This window comes from Athene noctua, chromosome 5 (assembly GCF_965140245.1).
Source record: "Athene noctua chromosome 5, bAthNoc1.hap1.1, whole genome shotgun sequence".
Taxonomy (NCBI): domain Eukaryota; kingdom Metazoa; phylum Chordata; class Aves; order Strigiformes; family Strigidae; genus Athene; species Athene noctua.
The window spans coordinates 41,754,156-41,766,284 of NC_134041.1; positions in this window are offsets into that span (position 1 = coordinate 41,754,156).

The window sequence follows — 12,129 nt, forward strand, 5'->3', positions numbered from 1 at the left end:
AATTGTGCCTGATAATTTGGTGGCCTTCTGTGATGGGGTTATAGCACTGGTGGACAAGGGAGGAGCAACTGATGTCATCCACCTGGACTTGTGCAAATCTTCTGACACTGTCCAGCATGACATCCTTGTCTCTAAATTGGAGAGACATGGATTTGATGGATGGACCACTCAGTGGATAAGAAATTGGGTGGATGGTTGCACTCAAAGATTGTGGTTAATGGCTTGGGTGGAGACCAGTGGAGTAACTCAAGTGGAGACCATGTCCAAGTGGAGATCAGTGAGAAGTGATGTTCCTCAGGGCTCAGTGTTGGCACCAGCACTGTTTAACATCTTTGTTGGTGACACAGACTGTGGGATTGAGTGCACCCTCAGCAACTTCACCAGTGACACCATGTTACGTTGACATGCTGAAGGGAAGGGAAGTGCCATCCAGAGAGACCTTGACAGATTTGAGATGTGGGCCCATGCAAACCTCATGAAGTTCAGCAAGTCCAAGTGCAAGGTCCTGCACATGGGTCAAAGCAATCCCATGCACAAATACAGGCTGGGCAGAGAATGGATTGAGAGCAGCCCTGCGGAGAAAGACTCAGGGGTTGTTGGTTAACAAGAAGCAAAACATGATGCAGAACGGGCACTCACAGCCCAGAAAGCCAACTGTATCCTGGGCTGCATCAAGAGAACTATGACTATCAGGTCAAGGAAGGTGATTCTCCCCCTCTACTTTGTTCTCATGAGCTGTGTTCAGCTCTGGGGCCTCCAACATAAGAAGGACACAGACATGCTTGAGTAGCCCCAGAGGAAGGCCATGAAGATGATCGGGGGGCTGGAGCACCTCCATTACAAGGACAGGCTGAGAGAGTTAGAGAAGAGAAGGCTCTGGGGAGACCTTATAGCGGTCTTCCAGTACTTAAAGGGGACTCACAGGAAATGTGGGGAGGGACTCTTTATCAGGGATTGTAGTGATAGAACAAAGGGTAATATTTTTCAACTGAAAGAGAGAAGATTTAGCTTAGATATAAGGAAAACATTCTTTACAGTGAGGATGGTGAGACACTGGAACAGGCTGCCCAGAGCAGCAGTGGCTGCCCCCTCCCTGGCAGTGTTCAAGGCCAGGCTGGACGGGACTTTGAGCAACCTGGTCTAGTGGAAGGTGTCCCTGCCCATGGCAGGGGTTTGGAATTAGATGATCCTTAGATGGTCCTTTTCATCCCAAACCATTCTATGATTCTGTGATAAATTTTGTTACTTATTTTAATTGTGAATATATGGCTCAAGCTAGGGAGGTGATTTCATAAGCATAACTTTGTGCATTGAAGGAGTGGCATTGAGGGGGCAGGATAGCTGTGAGACGAACCTTTGCCTCGCAGCCCAAAGACAAGATCAAACAATAGCCATAATCTATAGCAATACAAAATACACACACACACAAAAAATGAGCCTCTTTCTGGTCCTCCTTCACTTACCACAACCCCACCATTTGCTTCAACAGCAGCCCTTAGAAAAAAAAATAAAACCAAAACCCAAACTATTTTAAGAAAGACTGTAAATCTCTCAAAGATCTATCAAAGATAGAGGATGTTCAGTCATATTTCCAGGATTAAGGGAACGGTAATCAAAGGTTTTATTAAGTGAGTCCTTAACCAATTAACGGTGCACTACAGCCATTCCAACTTTCATCTTTGCAAGCTCACAAATTTTGTCAGCAACAGTGAAATAGGACTCAGTTAATGACAGAGGTATGGATGAAAATTTTGTGACATGATGCACTGCTTTCAAAAAGTTAACAATATTATATTTTCCTGGACCATGGACATCTTTTGTAGATGTACACAAGAGCTGTGATATAACTTGCAATAAAGTATCTGAATAGCCTCAGAAGGCTTGACATGTTATTTCCTCAAAAGCTATGTGCCAGGCAGACAAAGGACATGAGCAAATCCTGCTACTCATATTCAATGGGACCTCTGTTGTCCTACAGTGCAAGAGGTAAATTATTCCTGGACAAAAGCAAAACACACACCAGCCTAGAATTGTCCTAAGCAAGATGGGATGTGAGGCATCTCGCTCAGGGCATAGAGTGGATGAAAGGTGGGAGGCTCTGGGCCCAAATCAACAGCATGGTTTCTCACCCAGAGCCCTTTTCTGGGCTTGCTTGCTACCTGGCTGGCTGTTTTCTGGCTCTCTCATGGATAACCATGACTATGCAGGTTTTGATCCTGGCTCTTCCCTCCCTTCTCATCCCCTTCAAGAACAGTGACTGACAGGGGATTGAAACCACTTACTATTCCTATCAAGGGACCAAAAGGAGAAAATACAGAATGTGATAGTCTCCTGTCCAGCCTCTGTCTCATAGCTTCTTTCTAAGGAGGAACTCCATTTTAAAGTCAGTGCTTATTCTTAAAATGCAGCTGTGCTGCCATACACAGGCTGTTATTAAGTCAGTTGCTCAAAATTAATTTTCCAGCGTTCTTTAATGGTTCTATGTGATCTTTATTCATTTATACAGCAAGAGAGTTCACTGTCCCTGACTACCTAGCAGAAAGACCTAAGCCTTCCAAATAGGCATTATGTATCTAATAAACTCTAGCTGTGAAAGAAAACAGGAAAAGAAGATCAGGGGCAAATACTAAACAATATCCAAATATAACAAAACGGGAAATAACATAGACAGATTTCACTGGCAAAGATTTTGTGCAGTCTTGGTTAAGTCAGAAAAAACTAATTATTTGTCCATGAAGGCTTGAAGTATGTAGTGTTTCTGCAATTCATCTAGGTCCTAAGCATGATTTTTAGTTATATGTGCTTGACTGAACTCTTGAAATAACTTTCTCCCTGAAAACACTTTTTTTTTTTTTTGTTCCAGAACATCTATTATGCAAAAATTTTCATCTACATCTGGGTGCAGTTTGCCTGGTTTTACTTTCTCGTTTATTTCCAGAAACTAGACACTATTGTACAGTAACCAGACACTTTCAGTCTCTGTCAAAAAGATCTTACAGTCAGTGGGAGACTGAGCTTAAAGTGTCCCAGTGAATGTGTTGGAGAGAGATGAACACACCAGACCACCTTTTTTTCCCCGACTTTATTTAGCTTCCACTTCCTTTTCCTGCTTGGATAAAGAAACTCTTATTTCCAACACCTTTGTCTCCTTAGACTCTCCACAGAGATTTGCAAATCAAACCACAGTAAAGACTTGTAAAATAATATATCGTATTTGAAACTTCTGATTTTTGAGAAACTGGGAACATATCTATTTTCTTCAGTGCACTCATTCAAGTGTTATCCAGCAAACTCTTCTAGTTAAATGGCAGATACAATACAATATATATTTTGAAATATCTCAAGGGACAGTGCAAAGCAAATGAGTAAACGTTCATTTTATCATGGATCAAAGACTTTACATGTAGCGTGCATAATCCACGTGTGCAGGCTAAATTAGGTAGTCCTCCACCCCAGGCTTGCATCTTAAATGCAAAGGTTTTTAAAAGGCAATACCATAGTGTTTTAATGTTTGCAATTCATGGAAATGGCACTGTTTCCTTTACTTCGAAGATAACTTTGGTGATACCAGTTAAAGCCAAGAAAGGCCATAATTTGCACATACATATAATATTTTCCCACTGAGGAGGAGATTGCTTCAAAGATATCATTCCTTATGATATACTTTCTAAAGTGTGCTGTAAAATTAATTTCCTATCCTCCCACTGCACGTGATCAGCCATCTCTGTTCTGTCTTTTCACAATGTGCAAACTTCATCGCTTTTTCTGCAATATTCTAGTCAGGTAATGCAAACTCCCATCCTTTCATCATCCTGTATATGGACATAGCTGCAATGGAGAAACAATAAAAATGTGCAAGACAGTGGAATTTTGGGAAACTCAGAAAGTCATCAAGTTAGGCTACCATATAGTCTCTCACACTGATGAATTACTTCTTGACAAACAGCATTTTACATAATCAAATCTAAGCAGATTATTAAGATTATTAAGTTATTTAAAAACTCATGGACTGACTGGGAAACCTGAAAGGAGAAGAATTGATGCTTAGATGTGTGGGCAATTACACCTGACAGTGGAGCTGGAGAGGCTTAATAAGAGATGATTTGGAGCTGGGTAGAGGTTTGGGTAGCTGGGTAATTCAGTCATTTGCATGGGTGGCAAGTGTGACAAAGAAACCCTTTTAAATTCATTGATTGCTTCAGCATTCACCTTTTCCTGCAGTGTTGGATCAGTTTCTTCAGGTTCTGCAGATGCTTCCTCGTGTCTGGACTCTGTCCAAAGAATTTACAGGGAATATCATAACACCAAGCAATGAAACTCCTTACACCCATTTGTTCAATTTGTTGCAGCTGGACTTTCAAGAAATAGTTCTGTTAATGTGTGCTTGAATGCCTGCAGGGTGTTTTGTAGCGAAATCAGCAGGCTGGGCTTTGTAATGCTTCTTGGATATCTTGAATCTCACTGAAAACCATTGCTCTACCCAGGATGAAACCAACTGCTTGCTGGTTGCAGCAGAAGCTCTAAGTAAAGGATTATTGTCCTTTCTAGTTTATATTCTTTGTTCTAGTCAATTATCAGCCTCACACCCTTTGCTTGCAACTAACAAATCAAAACTCTGTCTATAAACAATGTAAAAATCTATACTTGTTATAAACTTAAAAGAATGCTTTTCTTCCACCTTTGTTAGAAATATCCAAGATACACCTGGACATCCCTTTCAGAATGAAAAGGTTTGGGGTATGACATGCCTCAATACAACATGCTCTTCTAATGCAAATAGTACCAAGTACTAGCAGCAGAACATGCTTAGTTTTATCCCCTATATCATGTAGCTTAATTGTATGTTGTAATTTTAATACTTGTATTACTACTTTCCACTACTAGGATACACCTGAAGAATACTGATCAGAGACGCTCTTTACAAAACAGGATTTGTTCCACCTTCAGCTAGCACAGGATATGATCCCGGAAGAAATGGATGCGAACTTTATTCCTATTGCCCTTCTCAAACACTGTGGTGTGCTACACAGTGACCACTGGAGAGTTTATAGGTGGGCTGGGCTTTGATACATCTGGCCCCGTCCAAAGCAAACAAAAGTGCTCTCAGTCATGATAATAGTTCTATCTGCAGCATGATTTGCATACTTATTATCTGGAATTCTTTTTCTATAGAGTCCCTTGTAATCAACTGAGTGCTGTTAGAGGCTGCAGGATCAGCTGGCTCATCATCCTCCAGCAGTTCTCTCATTAAATACACCTCTGACCTAGAGGCCTATTCCTAGTGGGACTGAGACTCTCCAGCCAGTTAAATCACCTATCCCTTGGCTATAAATGCTGTGAAGACATAATTATAGGGATTAGACCGAAACCATTAATTTAGAGCAAAAATAATACTGTCTGTAAAGCTTTGAAGATTTAAATCCTCCAGACTGAGTAGCACAATCCTGGTAAAGCTTATGTTGTTGAACAATGACCTATTGCTGTGTCCAAGTCTCAACAGAGCATGCTCCAAAGCTGTAGTTGCTTTCCCACAATGGACTCTACCATCGTCTCATTGCATAATACCTTCAGCATGCTTAGTAAGCACATGGACCATGCTTATCTCAGCAAACAGCAGTTATTTAATACTAACTGCCTTTTGAAGATGAGGATCAGTTTATCTATGAAGGGAGCCTAATGTAACTGGATGTCTGAGACACTTGAGTTTAGGTGAATGAATCTATGCCACATACTGTGTGATCCCTTTATGGAAGACCAGTTCTGATATGACGGGATGAACGACCTTTTTGATGGCTTGAGTCTACCTTCTTTTACAGCTCACCTATTCAGGAAAATAGAATAATTGAAGAACAGAACATTAGCTTGTGTTCTTCAGTTTAGAAATAGGAAGAACCTCTAAACCCTATGATACTGCTATACAATCCATGCCTCTGTTCCTCAAAACTTGTGCTTTAGAGTGGTTTGCCCAGAATCCTTTAATGTGACAAGTAACATATGGTTCATCCTCTAAGAAAGTAATTGTTCTTTTGCTACACATCCACTGGCTTTTTTTTTTTTTTTTTTTGCTAGTCAGATAAAAACATCTGATGATAAATTGATAAATTATAGCCCTTTATCTCCTCGTTACCCTACACACTTAAAGATGTACTTTCATTTACCTTTTTCTTGATCACACAGTTTATTTAAAGAATTCCTGCTTGCATGCTCCTGATCCCTTTTCTCCATCACAGACATATCATCATCCAAGGAATCAATATAAAAAAATTCCTATGGGAATTTTGGTAGTAGCTCTACATGCCTCCCCTTATTTAAAGTATTTATTTAGGTGGAGGCCCACAATATGAATTCACTTAAGAACTCAGCCCATGGGGCATAGCTGAAGGAACGAATCTGTATTCCATGTTTAACTTAAAACTATCCTTAAATTTAATTACCTTGAATCCGCTGCTATGTATTTGGAGAAGTTAGATTTCACGTGCTCTGCAGATTAAAAAAAAAAAAAAAAAGTTGTAAAAATCCCACTTGACAAGACCAACAGAGAAATAAACATTGTTCAAGACAGTTAAGGAAGGGATGAGAGAAGGGGGTGGCATATGAACATCATTAGGAAGGGATGTGTTGGGGAAAGCAGTGTGGAGAAGAGAGATTAAATGGCCAAACATTAAAACAGAAAAGCAAAAGTGATATCTCAGAAAAGGAAACCAACTGAAAATACAAGGAGTGGGGGGAAAAAACGCAAAAGATTTCAGGACTGGTGCAGAATGATCAGGCCAAAACTAATGAGCTTTTTGTCAAGCTCAAAAATCAACAGATCTACCATGTGCTTCTGCAAACTGTGGTTTCTTTCCATAGCAAGGCGAATGACTTTTTATCAGATGTGTCACTTGGTGAAATAATTGCCAGCAATAATGGTGCAATAGCAGCATACTCAGAGCACAATTTATCCATGTCTATTCTATCTTTCAACTTCAAAGCCTCTACTGCCTCACAGATCACATCAAAATGACACCTCTATCGTTAATGACAGTGGTCTAATGCAATACAGAGAAGTCAAATCACTTCTCCAGATAGACAGAATGCTCTCATACAAAAACTAGGCATGTGCATAGGTCCTGACATTCATATTCAGATTTGTATTTGTGGGGAAGAGGGTGGGTTTGACATACAGATTTATTCATATTTGAAACAGCCTGATTTTATAAATCACAAAATTCACTGGAATTAGGAGGGTGGACAAAAGTAACATGCAGGGATTTAAGTAATGCAAAATGAATGCCTGGACGTAGGAAATTTCTGTTTGCAGAGCCTACAGCATAGGTTAGCTAGTGTCAGAGGTCAGAGATGCAAGTTGTCTTTAAAGAAACAAACAAACACATGAATGAACGAGTCAAATAAAGGCAAATGTACCTTAAAAAGCACACACTGTCCTTGTAGCCAAAACCACATACTTTCTGGATCTAGTAATAAACCAAGCTGCTGTGAAGCCCCTCCTGGTGGTCATCAGTCACGTAAAGAAGAAAGCTGGCAAACTACAGTTCTTAAAGAGAAAGAATTGTCTGTTTATATTCCAGTGCTGTTTGGAAATTACCATAGAACAATAAATATCTAAGAATGAAAAATATTTCTTTTGCTTTCGTAGTATACATAAACACACATGCAACCAACATAGTGGCAGGGACACCATTTGTATAGGTTTCATTAATATGTGTAGTTAAAAGACTTATTAAAAGGGTCCATTTCTCAAGTCAGTGACTCAATTTATGGCCTGAGGGTTAAGTAAAGCTTCAGAGAAAAAATTAGGTTTAGTAATATTGTCATATTTTTCCAACTTTGCCAATGGAAATATTTCCTGTAATGGCTGCTTTGGTGGAGGATAGAGACTTCACTATAGTGCATGTTTTCACAGTGTTTTATACCAAAAATAAGCAATAAAAAAAAAAATCCCAACAGTTTTCTCACACACACATTCCCCACCCACCCATCCCACCCCCCCAAAAAAAGGAAAAAAAAAAAAGTTTCTTTGGGAAAAAGACCAATTATTTTTAACAGATCTATTTTTCAATTATTATTGCTATTCCACAAACATGGTAAGGAGGACTTAGTTAAAAAGATAAATAAAGGAATGGAAAAAAAATTGAAAAGAAAAAAAAGTTTTCAAACCCCATTTTTCAGTTTAAGCGGTGATTAATGGTGAAAAGAAAATGTTCTTCCATGGCCTTTAGCAGCTTACTGCTATTTGAATAGTGTATACTGACTGTATGTTGCTGTGCTTTGTTTTGTGCGCTGGTGGCCTTGTCATTTATTGATTGTAGACATATTTGAGAAATCTAACTTGAAAATCAGTACTGTGAATCAGATTTTGATCTCAGCCAGGGAACCGTAATACTTCCATGAAAGTGGGTCACAGGGTGGGGAATTTTAGAGGTACAGAGAGGCTATGTACATTTAAATACAGTGCACTGCCAACTTCAGTGATTATCTAGTGGTTTTTTGCTTTGTTGGGTTTTTAAAAATTATTTATCTCAAAGTTGTGATAGGTAGGAGAATGATTGACACCCTTCCAGTTCTTGTTACCCTCTTCAGCAATGGAAATAAATTACGAGCAGCATTCACTACTTGTGTCCAGATTGCCAAGTAAACCAGAACAAAGTGGACCATACATATGTTTATTGAGACATATATGTATGTATAAATATATACAAAATGAAATTAGTATGCCATTTCACACAGGCTATCAAACAGGAAGGAAATTTGGTTGCTTGATGTAGAAGAGAGAAAACAGAAACTAGCAACACAGAATGAAAATTTTGTTGTAAGCCCCTGGGGCAGGGGCTGGAATTCTGTTAGAGTCTGGGACTGTTGGAGTCACTTTTGGCAGTAGTTACTTTAGTTAGGACTATTATATGTAAGCAGCTGAAATTATGAAGCTCGGAGCGTGGGTTTAGTAAAGGGTGATTGCAGAGGAGGAAGGAATGAAGGGGGCAATAGCAGCTTACTTTCTAGGCCTTGCTTTGGGATAAGGAGGAGGGAATTAAGTGAGGGGTTGTTAAAAAATAATGATTAAATACATGTTGATTCTGTGGCTGGGAAGCTGGGGAGATGAAGAGTGACTGTGAGCTTAGGGTGAGGTCATCTTTAAAATGTAGTTATATGAAATGAAAACTGGAAACAAACTGTGGGTGGATGATGCAAATGGAGCAATCAGTCTGGCAGTATTTGTTAGTATTATATTGTGTCTTGCCAGACATGTCTTCACGCTATATGAAGAATTGTTTATGAAGACTGAGAATGAAACAATTTATTTCTTCAAATAAATAGATGCTTCCATGTACCTTCTTCAGCAGTAGTGACACAATTTAGTTCTTTGCCAACACTTTCTTCACTTTCTAGACCAGTTGTCAGCTGTAGTATTGAAGAAGCACTAGGACATACTAATAAGGGGTTTTTTTTGTTTAATACTCTTACTTTCAAGTGAACTTACTTGTGCAACAATTTTTATGAAGTCTTAATTTTGCATTCTGCTTTGTGTTAATTTATGTCCATGACCACAGACCCTTTCCTCCCCCTTCCAGAAGTCCAATCTAATTCATGTTACTGTATAAAAGTTGGAAACAGCTCTTTTATCTTTCTATGCATAGACGCCCCTTTGTCAGAAATAGCTCCCCATTGTGCTCTGAAAGGTGAGTAGAGCAGGTTTCTCCAAAGTTGTCATGATCATTACTTTGCTGTCAGTAAAAATTTTTGGTGTAATTTTTTTTTCTTAAACTGATCTACACTTGTATTGTAACAAGACTGCCTCGGCTTCCTTTTGTTTTGTTATTTGATTTTACTTTATTTATTTATTATTTTTTGCCTGAGTTAGCTTATCTTCTATCCCAATTTTTTATACCTGTTTCATCAGGAATAAGTACCAAAGCAGGCAGTTGGAGTTGCAACAGAAGTCTTTTCTGAGCATTTCCAAAAACCACAGAGTGGTAAGGGTTTTTACTATCCCAGAATGCAGTATTATCATACAAGTCCTTCTTTCTTTCCAGTATCTATCATCATATTACTGAGAACTAATTAAAAGATTTCCATATAGACCTGCTGGGAAACACCCCCGAACAATGCTGTCTCCAAGAAATATACAACTCCTTTCAATTCTCCATAAAGACCTGCCCTCCTGTGCCTCTTGACCTAGCTAATTGTCACTAAGCAGATAATTGAACCTGAAATAAGAGGCCACACATAAAAGCATTAAGTAAAGATCTTAAATTGTTTTATCTTTGATTTAATTTATTCAGAGACCCCTGGTAACCTAAAACCTCTGTTTTCTCACAGGTCAGGAATGGCACACGAGGAATTATTGGTAGTTTCTCCCAACTGCCCTGCCAACATGGTTCATCTCCTACCCGTAGTGAATGTTGTCTAAGGCCAAAGCAATAATTTGCCTGTGTGGTGTTTCATACTCAGTTTCTAATTTAACCTTCATATGCTCCCCACACTGACACGGTATTACTATAACATTAGTTCACTTCCAACGGGATTGTGCTCATCACACCATTCACACCATTTGTGAAACAGTGGTGGTTTACCATCCACCGTTATCATCCTGTGTAAATGCTGAGTAGTAAACTTAAAGGAAAAATCTGTCTTCCCACACCCATGCCTTCTACCTATTGTAAAATGATTTTCCTGTTTGTTTATATATATAAGTAATATATATATTTATGTTTTTTAATACAGAAAAGCTTTTACTTAAATAGACAACACCAAAAGTCCAGTTGCAGACTTTCTATGAATTTTCAGCATGAAGTTCTCTGGATAATGATTACATTAAAATGCCCTACAGTTTTAATGCACAAAAATTGCTTTCCAAAGAACAGAAATAATCAACAGGACTGCCATTTTTTCCTCATTAAAATTCATAACATTCTGGCTAAACCTGTACAACAAATGCAAAATCTCTTGTCCTGAAAGACACTGCAACAACGTGTAAAAGCATTCTGAGTTTTGTACACAAAAATTTGCATTTGATATTCTGCTCTGGTTTTGGCTGGGACAGAGTTAATTTTCTTTCTAGTAGCTGTTACAGTGCCGAATTTTGGACCTAGTATGAGCGTAATATTGATAACACGCTGATGTTTTAGTTGTTGCTAAGTGGTGTTTATACAATGTCAAGGATTTTTCAGTTTCCCATGCACTGCCAGTGAAGAGGTGCACAAGAAGTTTGGAGGGAGTGTGGCCAGGATAGCTGACCCTAACTAGCCAAAGGAATACTCCATACCATAGGATGTATATAAACTGAGGGCAGTTGGCCTGGAGGTGCTGATTGCTGCTCAGGCTGGGCATCAGTCAGTGTGTGGTGAGCAATTGCATTGTGCATCACTTGTCTTTCTTAGGTTTTAATTCTCTTTCTTTTTGTTATCTTCCTTTTCATTACTATTATTATTATGACTGTTATTTAATATTTTTCTTCTATTTCAGTCATTCAACTGTTCTTATCTCAACGCACAAGTTGTTGGTTTTTTCCCTGAATTTCCTCCCCGTCTCTCCTTGGGGGGGGGGGGGGGGGGGGGGGGGGGGGGAAGAGGAGTATCCCTAAATACAGAAATTGAGGAATAAGGGCCTGATCTGAAACTTTGGGAAGGTTAGATAACATCTGTCTGCCCCTTAGGGCAAAATTCAGAACACTGCTGGACTCCTTACACAGAGTCTGTCTTTTTTGTATAACCATTTGACTGGACTTCAGCAACTTCTGCATATTTTGTTCATTTTTTTATATTTATTCATGCAAAGACCCACTCTTGTACAATAAAATGGAGATTTAATGACTCATTATCCTATCAACTCCGAGTTCAGTTTTCCCTGTAGGTCAGAAAATTCTGTATAAAACTGCACAGCAGAGGTGGCTTACATGAATGGAAGTGTCTCTCTGTGTAGCCACTCTTATTTATGCTCACTGCCTTTCTACTGTTTCTTCAAGCATTAAATGTTGAGTTTTCTTCAAAGGAGTGGCCATCAGTAGCTGCTGAAACAAGTATATTTTTATCTATTTTTGGTTCTGGATTACATTTATATTAAAAGATTACTGTGCAAAAAACCTACTAGATGTAAGTTCTTCATAGTAGCAAGCACAGAAATGTTTTT